Source organism: Rhagoletis pomonella, unplaced genomic scaffold, assembly GCF_013731165.1.
Source record: "Rhagoletis pomonella isolate Grant_MI unplaced genomic scaffold, Rhpom_1.0 Rhpom_scaffold_00004, whole genome shotgun sequence".
In the NCBI taxonomy this organism is placed as follows: Eukaryota; Metazoa; Arthropoda; class Insecta; order Diptera; family Tephritidae; genus Rhagoletis; species Rhagoletis pomonella.
In genome coordinates, this window is record NW_023458558.1 from 37,116,826 (window position 1) to 37,131,984 (window position 15,159).

Here is a 15,159-nt window from a genome sequence, read left to right on the forward strand (position 1 = left end):
GTGTGTGTGTAGCGCGTATGCGTATGCTTTTTATGCGGATAAAAGCAATTGCAAATGGCAGACAAAGGCATAGCATTATGTGAACACACACACACTCACTTCCGTATAAACTGGGGCAAATAAAACCATTTTTACTCATAGATCACCATCAGCATCAGCGCTATGACGAGCATCATATCAGTGGCGGCTGGGCATTTAAAACACACTTATGTGCATCATATAGACGGACATTTGCGCACATATTTATTGCCTATGCTCGTGGGTGGGTCAAAGCTATGCTTTATTCAAACATATGGTTGTACATACATATGTATGTATGTACATATATTAAGTGCGTATGTATGCATGAATGTATATGTAACTATAATGTACATCGATCGTAAACTGCTTTTGCTGAAAATTTGACGCATTTTTATGACACTCAACGAGCAAACCAATGTATCCTTGGGGACTCCAAATGCATCATGACATTTTTATGCGTGAAACGATACAGTCACACACAAAAATTTTATAAATACATGCCAGCGTGCGTATGTGCCTGTGTTTTCCGGCAAATAGCTGATTACGTGACTGGTGATTGCGGCAAAAATAGATGACTGGATCAGTTAGAAGATGATGATGTACATATATGTATATACTTACGGTGACCATATTTATGGGAGCCGAATGCGGGACGAAAATAATTTTGCGAATTTTTTACACAAAAGCTAAAAGATCTTAAAATCATTTTAAACGATCCAAGATGTATTAGCCTTGAAACAGCACCCTTGTAGTAGCATCACTCATTTGTAGGATAAGTTTCTCGAGATTTTTACCGCACAACATTTTTACAAAAAATTCGTTAAATTTTAGTATAAAAAAGTGCAAGTTTGAAGTAGCTAAGACTAATCGTTAATTTTTGGCATTATTTTTTTTAGGTTGACGGTGCTACTAATTTTTTTTCGTACCAAGTATTTATTATCGAAATTTGTTGTATAGAGAAGCAAATGAGCAGCACGTTGCACTTTATTATACTCATTTTAATGCGCTACAAAACTTCAAGCAAATTTTTTTTTAAAGTTTCTGATTAAAAAGTGCGAAATTTTGGTGAAACTGTGCAGAATTAATATTCATAGTTTTTGCACAAAGTCGGATACTTGAATTTTTTTTCATTTTTGTTAGGAAAGGAGCTTTACTTTCAAAAAAAAAAACAATAATAATAATAATAATAATAAACAAAAGAAAAATAGGCAATCCTGGCTAAAATGTAGAGTCCTAAAATATATTCTGGTCACTGTATGTGTTCCTCACTTCGAATCACAGGTTCATAGGCATGCCATTTTAATGAATTGTTAAGGCGTCGAATTAACGAATACCGAATGCAGAACAAATACAGGACATTAAAAGAAAAATACAGAACATTTAGCGTCCCGTAAAAAATAAATAAATTAACAGGACAATTGGTCAAAAAAGAGGACTATCCCGTCTAATACCGGACGGATGGTCACCGTACATATACTGCATACATGTATAGGCAAGTATATCATGTGCGGCATGTGATTTTGATGAGGCTATTGGCGGCAGCGTCGCGCAATTTTAGGCTGCCTCATGACTGACTAGAAGCGCAAATGAAAAGCCCATGTGCGAAAAGGCAAATATTTAGATGTAGACCCATAACTCAAATTGGTTTTATATATGGTATTTTCCGTATTTTTCGCATTTTTCGCATTTTTTATGCCATGTACTACCTCTTCTTCTTCGCTGTCACCGTCAACGGCTTAGTTAAAAAAAAAGCACGCCAGTACAACTTTTTTGTTTTTCTATTTTGCTCATGTTTTCATCAGTGCCTCCAGTCATTTAATACTAGCATGCGTACTTAAAGCAATCAAAAATGTTTCCCGCGTATGTATGTAACGCATATCCATTTGCCATATCTCAGCTAATGAAACATTAATGCAATGCGCTCCATAAATGAATAGTACGTTTCATTAATGTTACTGCGGCAGAAGATAAAAATGTTAACTAAACTTTCCAAATGAATTTTGTACATAAAATAAGAAGAAGACTTTTTAAATCATCATACCCATAGGCTGAAATACATAGTATGTAGGCTTCTTCTTCTACTTTATTGGCGCCTAACAGTCTAAGCGATTTTGGCCGAGTCCAAAACAAAGTAAAGCACCTGGGCTTTTCGCCGTAGAGGCGACTTTCCCTTTCTTCTCATACCAGCATCGCATGATGAGTGACTTATTGAGTGTGATTTTTGTGCGACGAGAAGGGGACTTTACTTCTCAATAGGCTACTCCCCAGCGAACCAGCCTAGTATGCAGGGTGCACAATCAGGACTCCCTGTGCGGTGCGCTAAGGCTCTTAGTCATCATGCCCCTTGCTGGTATATGGCGCATAAGCATGGACAATGACAACAACCGCTGAGGCGGCTCTTGGAGTATTCGAGAGAAATATTTTTCGGAAGATTTACTGGCATTTGCGGGTTGGCAGTACCGCAGACGATGGAACGATGAGCTGTATGAGCTTTACAACGACATGGACACAGTGCAATACAGTGACTCCGCTGGCTTGGCCATGTCGTTCGAATGGACACCGACGTTCCAGGTCTGAAAGTATTCAACTCGGAACCCGCTGGTGGTAACAGAGGAAGAGGGAGGTCCCCACTGCGATGGAAAGACCAGGTAAAAAAGTACAACAAAGGTGGCGTGGAAACGTGTGCATATTATGACGAAATTCTGATATAGAATTTTGGTCTAAACTAATTTTATGATAAACTTGCCGTTTTGCTGAAAATCGCGAAAACCCCGTTTTTGTGACCTTTGACCCCGAGTAACCTTTTTTTCAGGTATCGGAACGATGAGGACTTTCTAGATTTCATTTATGATGGTGTTTTCAACGATCCTACCGATTTTCAGCTGAGTGGGTAGCTTCACTCCTATTTTTGGTCTAATTTGACCGGACTATGAATACTTTGATATCTTGTTTGCAGCAGCGCCATGAAGCTGAAAACTTAAATAGAAAATTCAAAATCAAAAACTGCTTTGATTTCAGCTCCAAAAGGCTTCTGAAAAAGCTTTCTATATGAACACTTTCATATACCTACAGCAATTTGAAAGCTTTGCTCAGTTCGGAACGGCTTCGCTCGGCTCCGCTCCGCTTTCTGTGTGAACGTACCTTTAAATACAGACTGCATAACTCTCTGCTCAGAAAGTTATGAATAGACCCATTTCGCGCTTAATTAAAAAATTATCTTTTATTCATTTTAATGAACTTTCTATACTCAATGCATGTATGTATTAACAATGTATTAACGCAATAATTGAAGTTGCGTATTTTTAGCAGTTTGAGGTTTTCAATAACAGGCTATAAATGCAAACAATGCAACTGCATAAAAGGCTGGAAAATAGGAAAAGTCAAGAAAAAATATATACATATATGAAAATATTGAAGCAACAGCAATGACAATAAGCATTAAACCAACACAAACAAACACCACAAAAACAATCAGCAACCGAAATCGTTTGACATTTGGGACACTTCCATCGGTAGGTAGCTCCAAAGTGAGGCTACGACGCCTGCGACCGCACCCGTGCCCACCCCACGTCAACAGCTACGCTTTTCTCTATGCAACACAATGCGAATATATGAAGCGTTAAAATGAAGGTCATATGTACATACAACACACATACTTGCATACATCATTGAACGGCGACTATTGTCGGTTGCAGCAACTGCCACCAGGGATTCTCCAACTAGTTGCAACTGCTGCTCTGATGGCCATTCATTATGCCAGTGGCCATTTGGCGGCCGACACGCAGCGCATAATAAAGGCAGCAAATACATAAAAAACAACAGACGAAAATCGAATTGTGTATGAAATAAAAGCATGTAGGCAAAAAACTGAGTATGAAAAACAATTATGTACATTAGGGTGCATCAGTCTCCATACAAAAAAAGAAAATTGCTACTACTTTTCCATTGGAAATATAAAAATTATTTTATTTTAAGACCTCGGCCAAATTATTTCGGAAAAATATTAAGATTTACTTGAGCTGGACGTATTTGAAGAAGCCTTCTAAAATCGATTTTTTTGTAAATAAATCTAGTTTTAAAAAATATTTTATAAGTTGGGAAAACCGTTGATTGCATTACCATTGCCTGTCATAACCACACTGGTGAATGAATTAAATCGTCTTCCTTAGGAGGTAAGGCAGGAAGCTACAAGGAAATCTTGAAAAAGTTTAAAGATACTATCAGATCGGAGGGAATCTTGGTAGAATTTCTACAATAGCAGAGAGAAACATTCAAAAGGCATTCGCTCAAGAAAATGCTGGTGAAAAACCCAATGACCTCGATGTATTCTTCGAATGCGAATAGCGGCTAGACCTAATCCAACGAGAAGTACTACTGAGTGCACACTCACCTGCTTGTACTGAGGAGCCTGGCTTCCGAATCGTTGACTCTGGCTGTATACTGGCATCCAGGGGTAGACTGAGCCGCAAGGTATGTCCCACCCTACCAATGTACAGAGATCGCGAGTATTTTTCGGCCTAACTTCAACCGGCATCCAGATTTCTATGCTTCTATTTATCATCTATAACGCTTATCTAAGATTACATTTAAAAAAAGGATGTTCAGTGGCGAAAATTTTATTTATTCCACAACGAAAAAGATCTGCTGATAGAAAAAATATACATCCATATCCGACAGAACGTCTATCCACAAATATATATACTTATATTAAGAGGGTTTGGTCACGCTTCCATACTTCACACTCTGGGTAGTTACAACCAAGAAGTCGACTACTCCGCTCCCAAACCAATCTTCAATAGGCTCTTTAAGACGAGCATCCCGTCAAGAGGAGAATGGCAAACGCCAAGACCATGGAAACGGGGGGAATTGAATTTTTACACAGATGGATCCAAGCTAGACAATAGGGTTGGCTACGGAGTTTTCTCTAAGGAACTAGGACTGGAACTATGCGTCCGAATTCTGGACCACTGCAGTGTCTATCAGGCAGAAGTTTTAGCTATAAAAGAGGTGGCTGTGTACCTTAGTACACATGCTGTAACGAAGACTACGATTAATATTTTCTCGGATAGCCAGGCGGCCATTAAATCAATGAACATGGTAATGCTGAGGTCGAAGGTTGCGCAGGAATGCCGTGTTCAAGGTCAGCCTCATATGGGTTCCGGGACACAGAGATATTGAAGGAAACTGCAGGGCTGATGAACTAGCCAGGAAAGGTACGAATCTACCCCTATGTGAAAACAGGGGCACTATTGGGATACCCATGGCAACCTGCAAATTAGAACTTCGAAATAGCATGATCCAAGAGGCCAACAGGTCATGGCTAGAGGAGGGCACATGTAGAACAACCAGGCTGCTTTGGCCGCAAATAGAAAAGAAAAAGACGAAAGAGTTGCTGTGCCTCTCAAGAGAGGACATTGCGAAGGTCACGGCTTGTGTAACCGTATCACTGGCTATTTGGCAGGCACTCTTCAAGACTAGGAATTTTCTCCCACGAATATTGCAGAAGTTGCAGAGATGAGGAAGAGGAAGAAACCGTAGAGCACTTCTTCTGCAGCTGCCCAGCTTTGGCCAAGAGGAGAGCAAGCTTTTTAGGCAGGCCCTTCTTTAGCTCTCTTACGGAACTATCACGCGTAGGAATAAAACCGATTCTACGCTTTATAAGAGCCTCAAATTGGTTCTCTGAAGAATAGTCACCGAGGTTCCCGTGTTCTGCAGTGGTACCACAATGGGCCTTCAAAAGGTCTAAGTGAGTTGGTAAATGGAACCGACTGCCACATCAACCTAACCTAACCTAAGAGTGTAAGAAAAATTGTGTCCCAAAAACACCATTGGAAAAGTATTATCTTTGGTTACCAAATTTATTGAAATTGCGGCTGCAATCGCCGGGTAAAAAATTTCGTGTTTGTATGCAGTTGTTGTTGCAAACTCTTTAATTTGAGTTGTATTTGCTTTGCTAGCGGTTTATTATTTCGTATTTTCTTTTGCCTTATATTTTTGTTTTTGAAGATAAAAGCGATGACAAATACGAAAACGAAGTTGACCAATCGAAGATGAATAGGAAGACGATTTCGGAAATGGATTGGAATACGACGACGAAGGTGGATATGAAAACAAACATGATGATGAATTCGAATTAGAAAACGAAGATGATTGCGAAAACGAATACAAATACAGCACTGAAACGAATACGAATACGAACTACGACGAAGAAAAATAATTAAGAAGAAAAATACAGCGAACAATATGAAGAGGAATCGCAAGGACGAATGCGAATAAGAAGACAGCGACTAAAACGAATACGCAGTTAAATGCGGAGACGAATGCTTACGTATATGAGGACAGAAAACAAGCCGACACTAACTGTACTGACGTAATAAATTATCACTATCAGCGGTCTATTGGAAAGACATTAACCTTCAAAGGATTCCCATTGTGTGTGTTCCCAGATATCGAGGTTACCTCCAGTAACGTTCTTCCAGGGGCGGAAGTTAACGGCCTACCCCGCAATAAGGGTCATCCCGTAAGGAAGTGCTCATTCCCCACTACTATAGAACTTAATAGTGAATGCCTTGCTATTACATGTACCCCCGCAAAGTGGTCGAAGTTTATCTGGTAACGCTATGTACCTTATTGGTCTCTGCGAAGTCGCGCAGTGGCAGGCCAGCATACCTAACCCAACCTATGCATATGATGTAACGAGTAGTGGTTTGACCGGATACCGGATACCGAATATTCGTCGAGCTGTGTGAACGAGTGGCCGAATATCCGGCGGCCCGATAATAAGTCCATTGTCTCGTTTGTTATCGAAATAAATATCTTGCTCCCCGAAATAAATTTAATTTGGGTTTGCGCTAAAACAGTGGATTTTTACAAATTGCTTTGAAAGAAGCTTTTACTATTACAATAAAAAAAGCACAAGGTCAAACCTTTGTCAAAGCTGACTAATATTTACCTAGCCCTTAATGTTGACACGAGCAATTCTGTATGGCTCGACTAATCGGCTGAGAGGCATTTAAACAAAAAATTGCTGATAGATTAAATTTGTGCATGTATTAATTTTAATGATTTTACTAATAGAATATTTTTCTACTTGAAATAATTTTGAGAAACTATCTGGCGGGCCGCATAACTGAGAATAACTCAATATCCGGTATCCGGCCGAATGATAAATTTGTTCCGAATATCCGCCAACCGGATAGCTACTGTTTATCCGTTACATCTCTAGTAGGCATGTCGAAACTCGCAAAACAACAGTTACTATTATGTTCTGGGGCGCCCTAATGTAACTACATACATATATAATATTTAAGCAAAAGAGAGCACTATAGCATTGATATGTGTACACGCAGATATGGAATGTTAAAGCGAATTTAAAAAATAAATTAAAAAGTTATTTGTCGTTAGTCCATTAATGCAGAAAAATTCTGATTCTGAGCGAGCAGTGGCGATGAGACCGCGGTGCAGCGCAATAAAATCAGAGTGACATATGTACATACATACACATCGGCGTAGCCAGAATGAAATTTAGGGGGGGGGGGGGTCCACCCCCCTTAAGCGGGCATTTCAGGGTACTATTTTGTGTATATGTAAGGAAAATTTGAAGTTAGGGGGGGGGACTCGAGCACCCCCCCTGCCCCTACCTGGCTACGCCCATGTACATACACATACATATTTATTAATATGGTTAAATAAGTGATACAGAGGCGTGAGTATTTCTATTTGTAAATATGTGAATATATTTGTGCAATGCGCAAAAAGAACATTATTATAAATAATTAATAAAATGCAGATGAATTTTAATTTAAAATCTTATGCAAACACAAATACATAAATACATATGCGTTGGAGTTGGAGTTGCAGTTGGAGATATAAAGTGCATAAAATATTGGTCTCGGATGTCATAGACAAAGTGATAAATAATAAATCTTTGCGGTAAACACTTTTTTGCTACTGAGCCGAATTTGTATTACATAATTATGTAGCTTAAGTATTTAGTTAATAGTGAGGTATTTTCTTTGGCTTCAGGTCCAACATAACCCAGGCCATCGCTCAAATACAGGCGGATCTATGCGGCCAAGTGATTGTAAATTGGATCGATGCCACCATTGGAAGACTTGACGTGTAGAATCAGAGCATGCAATCTTATTTAAAAAAGTATATTCTTATTTTCTACTCTCTCAATGCAGTGACGAGGATACCGTATGCATCAGCGTCTAACTGAAAGAGAGCACGATCTGGCTGGTAACAACATGCATGGCCAAGTTTTTCCACCCTAAATTTTGCAGAAAGTTGTGAAGGAGGCAAAACTCAAGAGACTCCCATTCATAATTGGGGTTGATTCTAATTCGCGTCACACAATTTGGGGCTCAAGCGATTTCCACTCCCCAGGTGAGTGTTTACTTGATTTTATTTCGCCACATTTGTTACCTCTGTTTGAAGAGCAGTGCTGGTCATTACCCTCGTGTCGAGTAGTTTTTCTAACTGGATAGGGATAAGGATTTGATCGTACTCATTTAAGAGCATACAGGAATAAAACGAATCGACTGGGTAAAATGTATAAATACCCTGTCGGCTTCTCTACATGGATAAGCTTCTCACGATAAGTTCTGCTTATCGTTAAGATCTGATAAAGGGAGTCTCTCGAACACCGAAGGTTGTTTTGACTCATCCCCAAAACTTAATGAAGCAGGGAACATTGTGGAAAATTCCTTATAATGCTGCTTTCGGGCCTGCTGCCTAAGCACCCTCCCAAAGAGCAAGAGGAAAACCCAGTCGTGCGAAGGTGATCTTTTAACTAAAAGGAGGCAGGGTCGCTCATACGAAACCGAAAGAATTCAGGCCTATTGGCCTCAAATAATTTTTTCTTAAAATTCTAGAGAGGCTCATTGACGAAAATATGCGAAGGAATATAAAAAATAGCAACCTCTCCTCGATCCAGCATGCATATTCCAAGGGAAAATCCGGGGGTCCCATTCCACGTAATCGTATCGACGGTGGAAAATGAATGGGCCGTAAAGGAGTACACGCTCGGAGTTTTTTCAATATCGAGGGTGCTTTCAACATTGTCCTCAGGAGTCTATTGTTAACTGCTTCCTTATGGTGGGGGTTTCAATGGGGTCTGGTGGAATTTGTTGGGCCCCTCGTCGAAAAACTGTTCTGTCAGAACTGAAAGACGTCTCGACTACAAAGTGTATGCAGATATCTCTGATTCGGACACTCAAAAGTACTTGAAATTCTGTCTAGACAAAAAATTTCCCATAAGAATCGCCGAGTTTAACTAATGGGAAAAGGGGCCACTGACTAAAACACAGGGTCGACGGCTATATATACAGATGGTTCCAAGTTTAACGCGGGATTTTCTCTGGCAAACTCACGCTAAACCTCAGCTTTTGCTTACCGGACCATTGTTGCGTTTTTCAAGCAGAGCTAAACGCCATAGTGGGGCCCCTCGGAGACTCATAACCTCCGCCGCTACAGGCCGGCCTTCTAACGGAACAACGTCCAAAGTAACCATAGAAATCAAGAAAACTCTCGACCTGCTGGCACCAAAATGCGCCTTTACTGTTTTACGGGGCCCTGGACATAGGGGCCTTCCTGGAAACTGCATAGCCGACGGGTTGATAGAGAGAGGTACGGAAATATCTGAAGTCAACCACCTGCAAACACAGACTAAAGGCCGAATTCATCGAGGAGGTAAATACATATGTACCAGGTGAGCTGTGGAAACCACCTGCCATACTACAAGGAAAATTTCGCCAAAGAATGATGTAAAGCGATTCATAGCTCTCATTCGGCTGGACCGCTCTTCTCTCAGATTAGTAGTCGGGGTAATCACAGGACACTGCGTGATGGGCACGCACGGAAAAAGGTTAAGATACCCCAGCAATGATTTTTCTCGCAGCTGCAGAGACCAGGAAGAGGTGGAGAATATCGAACATTATCTCTGTGAAATCCAATTCTCCTGAGACTGCAGGCTTCTGGCCGTCACATGATGGCTTTTGCGCCGCTCATGATATAGGCATCCCTTTTCTTCGTGTAAACACCGATTTAAATCTGTTTTTATTGAATTGGCTAACGAATCATAGGTAAAAGAACCAACCAACAAAAAGCAAGTCTGCACTCGGATTCCAGCATTCGCTATCGCTAATTTTGATCGCTAAAAATCTCAAAACAAAAAAGTGCCGCGTCTAACAACATGCAACGTCTAGTTACATTCCCCTCATACAGCCAGCTTTGGCCGATTACACATTGCATCTGTTACTTTTCCGTGTTGCGTGCTTTTAGGCCCCACTGACTTTTATTTAGAGAATTTCGGCGATGGAATTTAGCGTAGCGATTGTCAAAATTCCACTGCTGGTTAAGTATCACTGAGAAAAGGCCTAAAACTCATACGCATTTATCGGCCCATTATTAGCTCAGTGGCCGGTATCATGAGCGGCATACTTACGGTGACCATCCGTCCTTTATTTCGAAGGACAGTCCTTTATTTTAACCCCCTGTCCTTTATATTTTTTTTTCAAAATAAGGGACGCCTTTTGTCCTTTATTTCTTAAACTGTCCTTTAAATCGGCACTACATTTTTCAGAGATAAATTTTTAAACGCAGAATATAAAAAAATAAAAATGTCCCTTATAAAATATAACGAAAACCTTCGCCAGTTTGTTTGGCACCCCACTTAAGGGTTTCTATTTAATCCGTAATCTTTGTACAATCTATAAAGTACAGGGAAAGTTGTGCCCAGGATCGTGTTGTACGATGAGTTTCCAGTTCCACTGAAAGAAAACAATAAATCCCCTACTGCACAGTGGTTAAAAACTAGCATTTAGTGTTCGTAATTCACTGGAGCCTTCATTTTTCACTTAATTTGATTAATTTAAATTTTTTTTTTATGAAAGCTTACGATATTTGCAAGAGACCAGTTGAGCCTGATTTCTGAACTTTTATTTGATTACATTAAATTTTTTAGTGCAAAATGCAGATAAAGTAGTAATTTTGAAGAAAAAGTATTTTCGGGTTCCAGTCCAACTAGTTGAAAACAATTGTATGGTTCTCCCAAAACAAAAATACAAAAAAAAATTTGAAATGTTATAAAAAAATGTTCACCAAAATAAATATTTTTTTGGTTTTAAGTAAAAATTGGTTGAAAAATTAAGGCTCCGGTGCATTATGAACAATTCAATACTTGAAAAGGATTTGGCTTAAATTTTCGCTACAGCAGGGGAACTTGTACAATTAAATAATATAATTAACTGGTAAATATTTGATTTAAGTTACGATATGGGTAAGGTACTTTTATCATACAAGTTGTATGTACGTATTCCCAAATCATTTTGAAAAAAAGTCCTTTATTTTACGTTGGTTAATATGGTGACCGTAGGCATACTGCCTGATGGGCGCGCGTTGTAAGTGAATGGGTTACCCCCCTAGCGATTTTGGTCGTAGCTGCAGGGACCTCAGGAAGGTGGTGAGTATATTTAACGCTATGTTAAGGTAACATGGTGAATCTACAATACGAGGAACTGAGGAAAGGAACAAAGAGTTCGCTAAATGGTCTAAGTGTGCGTCTCTTCTGGACTGTGTGTAGCAGTAATCACCGTAACCTAACCTGACCCAACCTAAACTTTGAAAATAAGTATATTTTATCTTTCATCTTAAAATTAAAGCCGAGTGGGTAACACTGTTATTGTCTTAGCTCATTTGCGCGACTGTCTAATTAAAATAAGCTTGGATCACTAACTCAGAGTGCGAAAATTTACTGATCTACTCATCCCCTAGATGTTAATGCATGTTTTAAGCTTTCTGATGGGCTAGAGAGTTTATATATATTAGAGTTTTTGCAACAGTCTTCCTTTATAAGTACTAATGTTTTCAATCAATTACTTTCACCATCTTTTACGTGTAACTACAAAAACGTTGAACTACTTAAAGAGTTTTTGAAAAATTCCAAATTATGCTGATATTTTTATTTCTAATTAATATTAGGAAAATATTTGCAGACACATTAACTGCTAAATAAGCACTCAAGCTTTATGAAGCACTGCAAACATTATGTGCGCAAACAAAAACATTTTAGAATAATATTAGCCTAGGTACTACAAATATGCATAACTTACTATAAAATAAACAATTTGATGTTTGCATGGTAGGGATGTGTGCACATGAAATAAGTATTGAACTTTACATTAAGCGACTTATTTATTAACATCAAGATTTAAGAGGAAATTATATTTTAATCGATTTTAATAGAAGATTAATTCTCTAGTATTCTTAGGTAAAGTAAGGTTCTGTTAGATTGATTTTCGCCATACACAATCCCATATGGGTACGTTGTTACACCAATTACTTTCGATTTTATAAGTTCACTCTGGTTCAAATTAATATGTACACGCTTTGGGCTTGCCAGTGGTCGTCTTCCCACGTATAAAATTTATTTGCAAAGAGTGCATATTCTTCTTCTGTATGTGATCTCGTCAATAAATATATAAAATAATTTTAGAAGTATAGATTTAGACCTCAGCCTTAACATATCTATTTTTCTCAAGACCTGTGTCTTATTATCCTTATTTGTTTTAGTTTTTTAGTTTATAGTTAGTATAAGTTCACGGATCTATCTCAAGTGCACTGGGCGTTTCTCCTCTATTCTAGTCTCACGTATAGGATGACCTCCTAACCAAACTACGAGAATGTGGTTACGATGCGACAGGTAGTGGTTAAGTGGACGATCTGTCAATTATTGTCACATAAAAATTCGACAATACTGTATCAAACGTTATGAAGGCATCAATTTAAACCGACATAAATCTGCACTGGTACCGTTTACAAGAAAGTATAAGCCGAAACTTGGTTCGGTTACCATTGGAGAATCACTGCATAAATACACTGCTGAATCCAAATATCTTGGAGTTTCCCTGGATAAGAGACTAATTCGAAATTCTCATCTAGGCAAAACTTTTAGTAAATCCCGGGCCTTGTGGCCATGTCGTACATTGGGTTGGAACTCCGAATTACTAGAACGGCTATATACCACTATGGTCCGTCCGATTGTTACATATGCCACCATAGTCTGGAGGTCAAAACCACGCAGAAACCTTACGTTTCACATCTTAACAAACTCGAAAGATTTATTCCACTCTCGGCTACAAGGATCAAACCCCCTTGTATTCGAATTATAACATTTTCGGCAAAATAGATCTGAAATACATAAGTATTTATATAAGTACCACATCCATACATACATACATAGGGATGTGCTTAGTGAGCATCCCCCATGCTTCCAGTTCAAAACATATCTAAAGCCAGCACATCCTTTGGCCCTGGTTTCTTAAGTCACATCTACTTTATGCAAATCTATACATATAATGAAATTTTAACAGGCCTATGTGGAAACATTGTAGATATTAAAGAAATTAATTTGGAGGTCTTTATTAGAGCAACAGAAGCCAAATCAAAAAGATTTGGAACCTCTGTCTGTCTGCCTGTATGTTTGTACGCGCATCACTCGGAAACTAAGGCATGGAAGCGAATGGAATTTTCCCCGATGTATTGCTTGAGGTCTCACTAAAATATAGAAGAAAAAATAAGAGAGTTGCCGTCTGTTTAAAAATTGCAGTTTAGGTAAATTGACAAGATAAATTAAATATTGCAGTATCACTGCCAAAAGAAAGACGTTTAAGAAGGCTCACAGCCGAAAACATTTTTGTGGAAGGTTGCCACCTATCTGAAATTTTCTATTTAATTTAATTAATAAGATAATTTAAATATTGCAATATGGGTAGCAAACTAAAGGGGTTAAGGAAAATACATTTTACTGCCGAAAATATTTTTGAGCGGGGTTGCCACCCGTTTGAAAAATTGTATTAATTTTGATAAATTAAATGGTTATTACAATACTGGTGTTAAACTAAAAGAGATTTATGGAAGTTTACTGCCGAAAATATTTTTCAAGTGGGTTGCCACCTGTTTGAAAAATTTTATTTATTTAAATAAGGCAAATAATTAATGGAGTTATAAGATTATAAATTAAATTTCTACGAGAAAGCCAATACTCTACCTACTTTCGAAATACCTTCTTGAATACATTAACTAAAACCCGCATTTATAAACAAATAAAGAATGTTTCATAAATCGAAAATTTCTTTGAAAATCCTCCTTCATAAAACTTTTCAAATCTATTTAGTTTTTTTTGTGAATGAGGCCATACGAGTTTTGGGAGAGAGTAACAACACGAAGATACTATTAAGGCGCAGTGAAGCACGCTGGGTATTAGCTAGTCTAAAATAAAATGTTTTTAAAGAAAAGGATTTTATTCAATTAAAATAAAAAATTATGTTCACATTTGATAAATTTTTCAAATGCACAGCTTCAATTTAAATGACAATTTATTAATAATTTAATTCCAAGCTCAATTATGTCGGACTACTCATTTACTTTTTACATTTATATGTATGTATGTATGTATGTACTTATGGATATATTACGCTTGTATGTATGTAGAAATTTGCTTTTAAAAGGTGCTCTAAACGGCTATATTTCACCAATTTTAATAACAATAACTGAAATTATGATGATTATTATTTATAATGGCAACCTAAGACAACGTAAATACGAAAACAAAAATTGTTGCTCTAAAATAACATTAACAAAATGTATGTATGTATATTTACCACGCAGCTCAAAAGCATCTTAAAATATGAAAATTCGTGTGCTGCAATCATAAATATACAAACTTATTTTGCAAAAGATTTGGGGGAATATACATAAGTTCTCTATGCACAAGTGCGTCTGCTCTTGTTCTTCCCCCTTTGGAGTAGCCTTGTTCCAGTGAATACAAAACCTATTAACAAATTAGCCAAGAAACAACAATAACTTCTTCAATTTTCATTTACGCTCACCCACATCAGAGACTTAATTAAATTTTGGCTAATTTATTAATTAATTGTTTTGCACATTTCACCTCGAAACAGCTAAAAACACTAAGACGGGCTCCGAACTTCAACTACCAGCAAAAGAGAGAAAAAATATGCAAAGTGTACGTTTGTAGATGTGCATAGGTACGTTTATACGAAATATGAACCAAAATTATCTAATTACCTACATACATACATATATATATTCAAAGTTTAGTGGTTAGCTCACGGC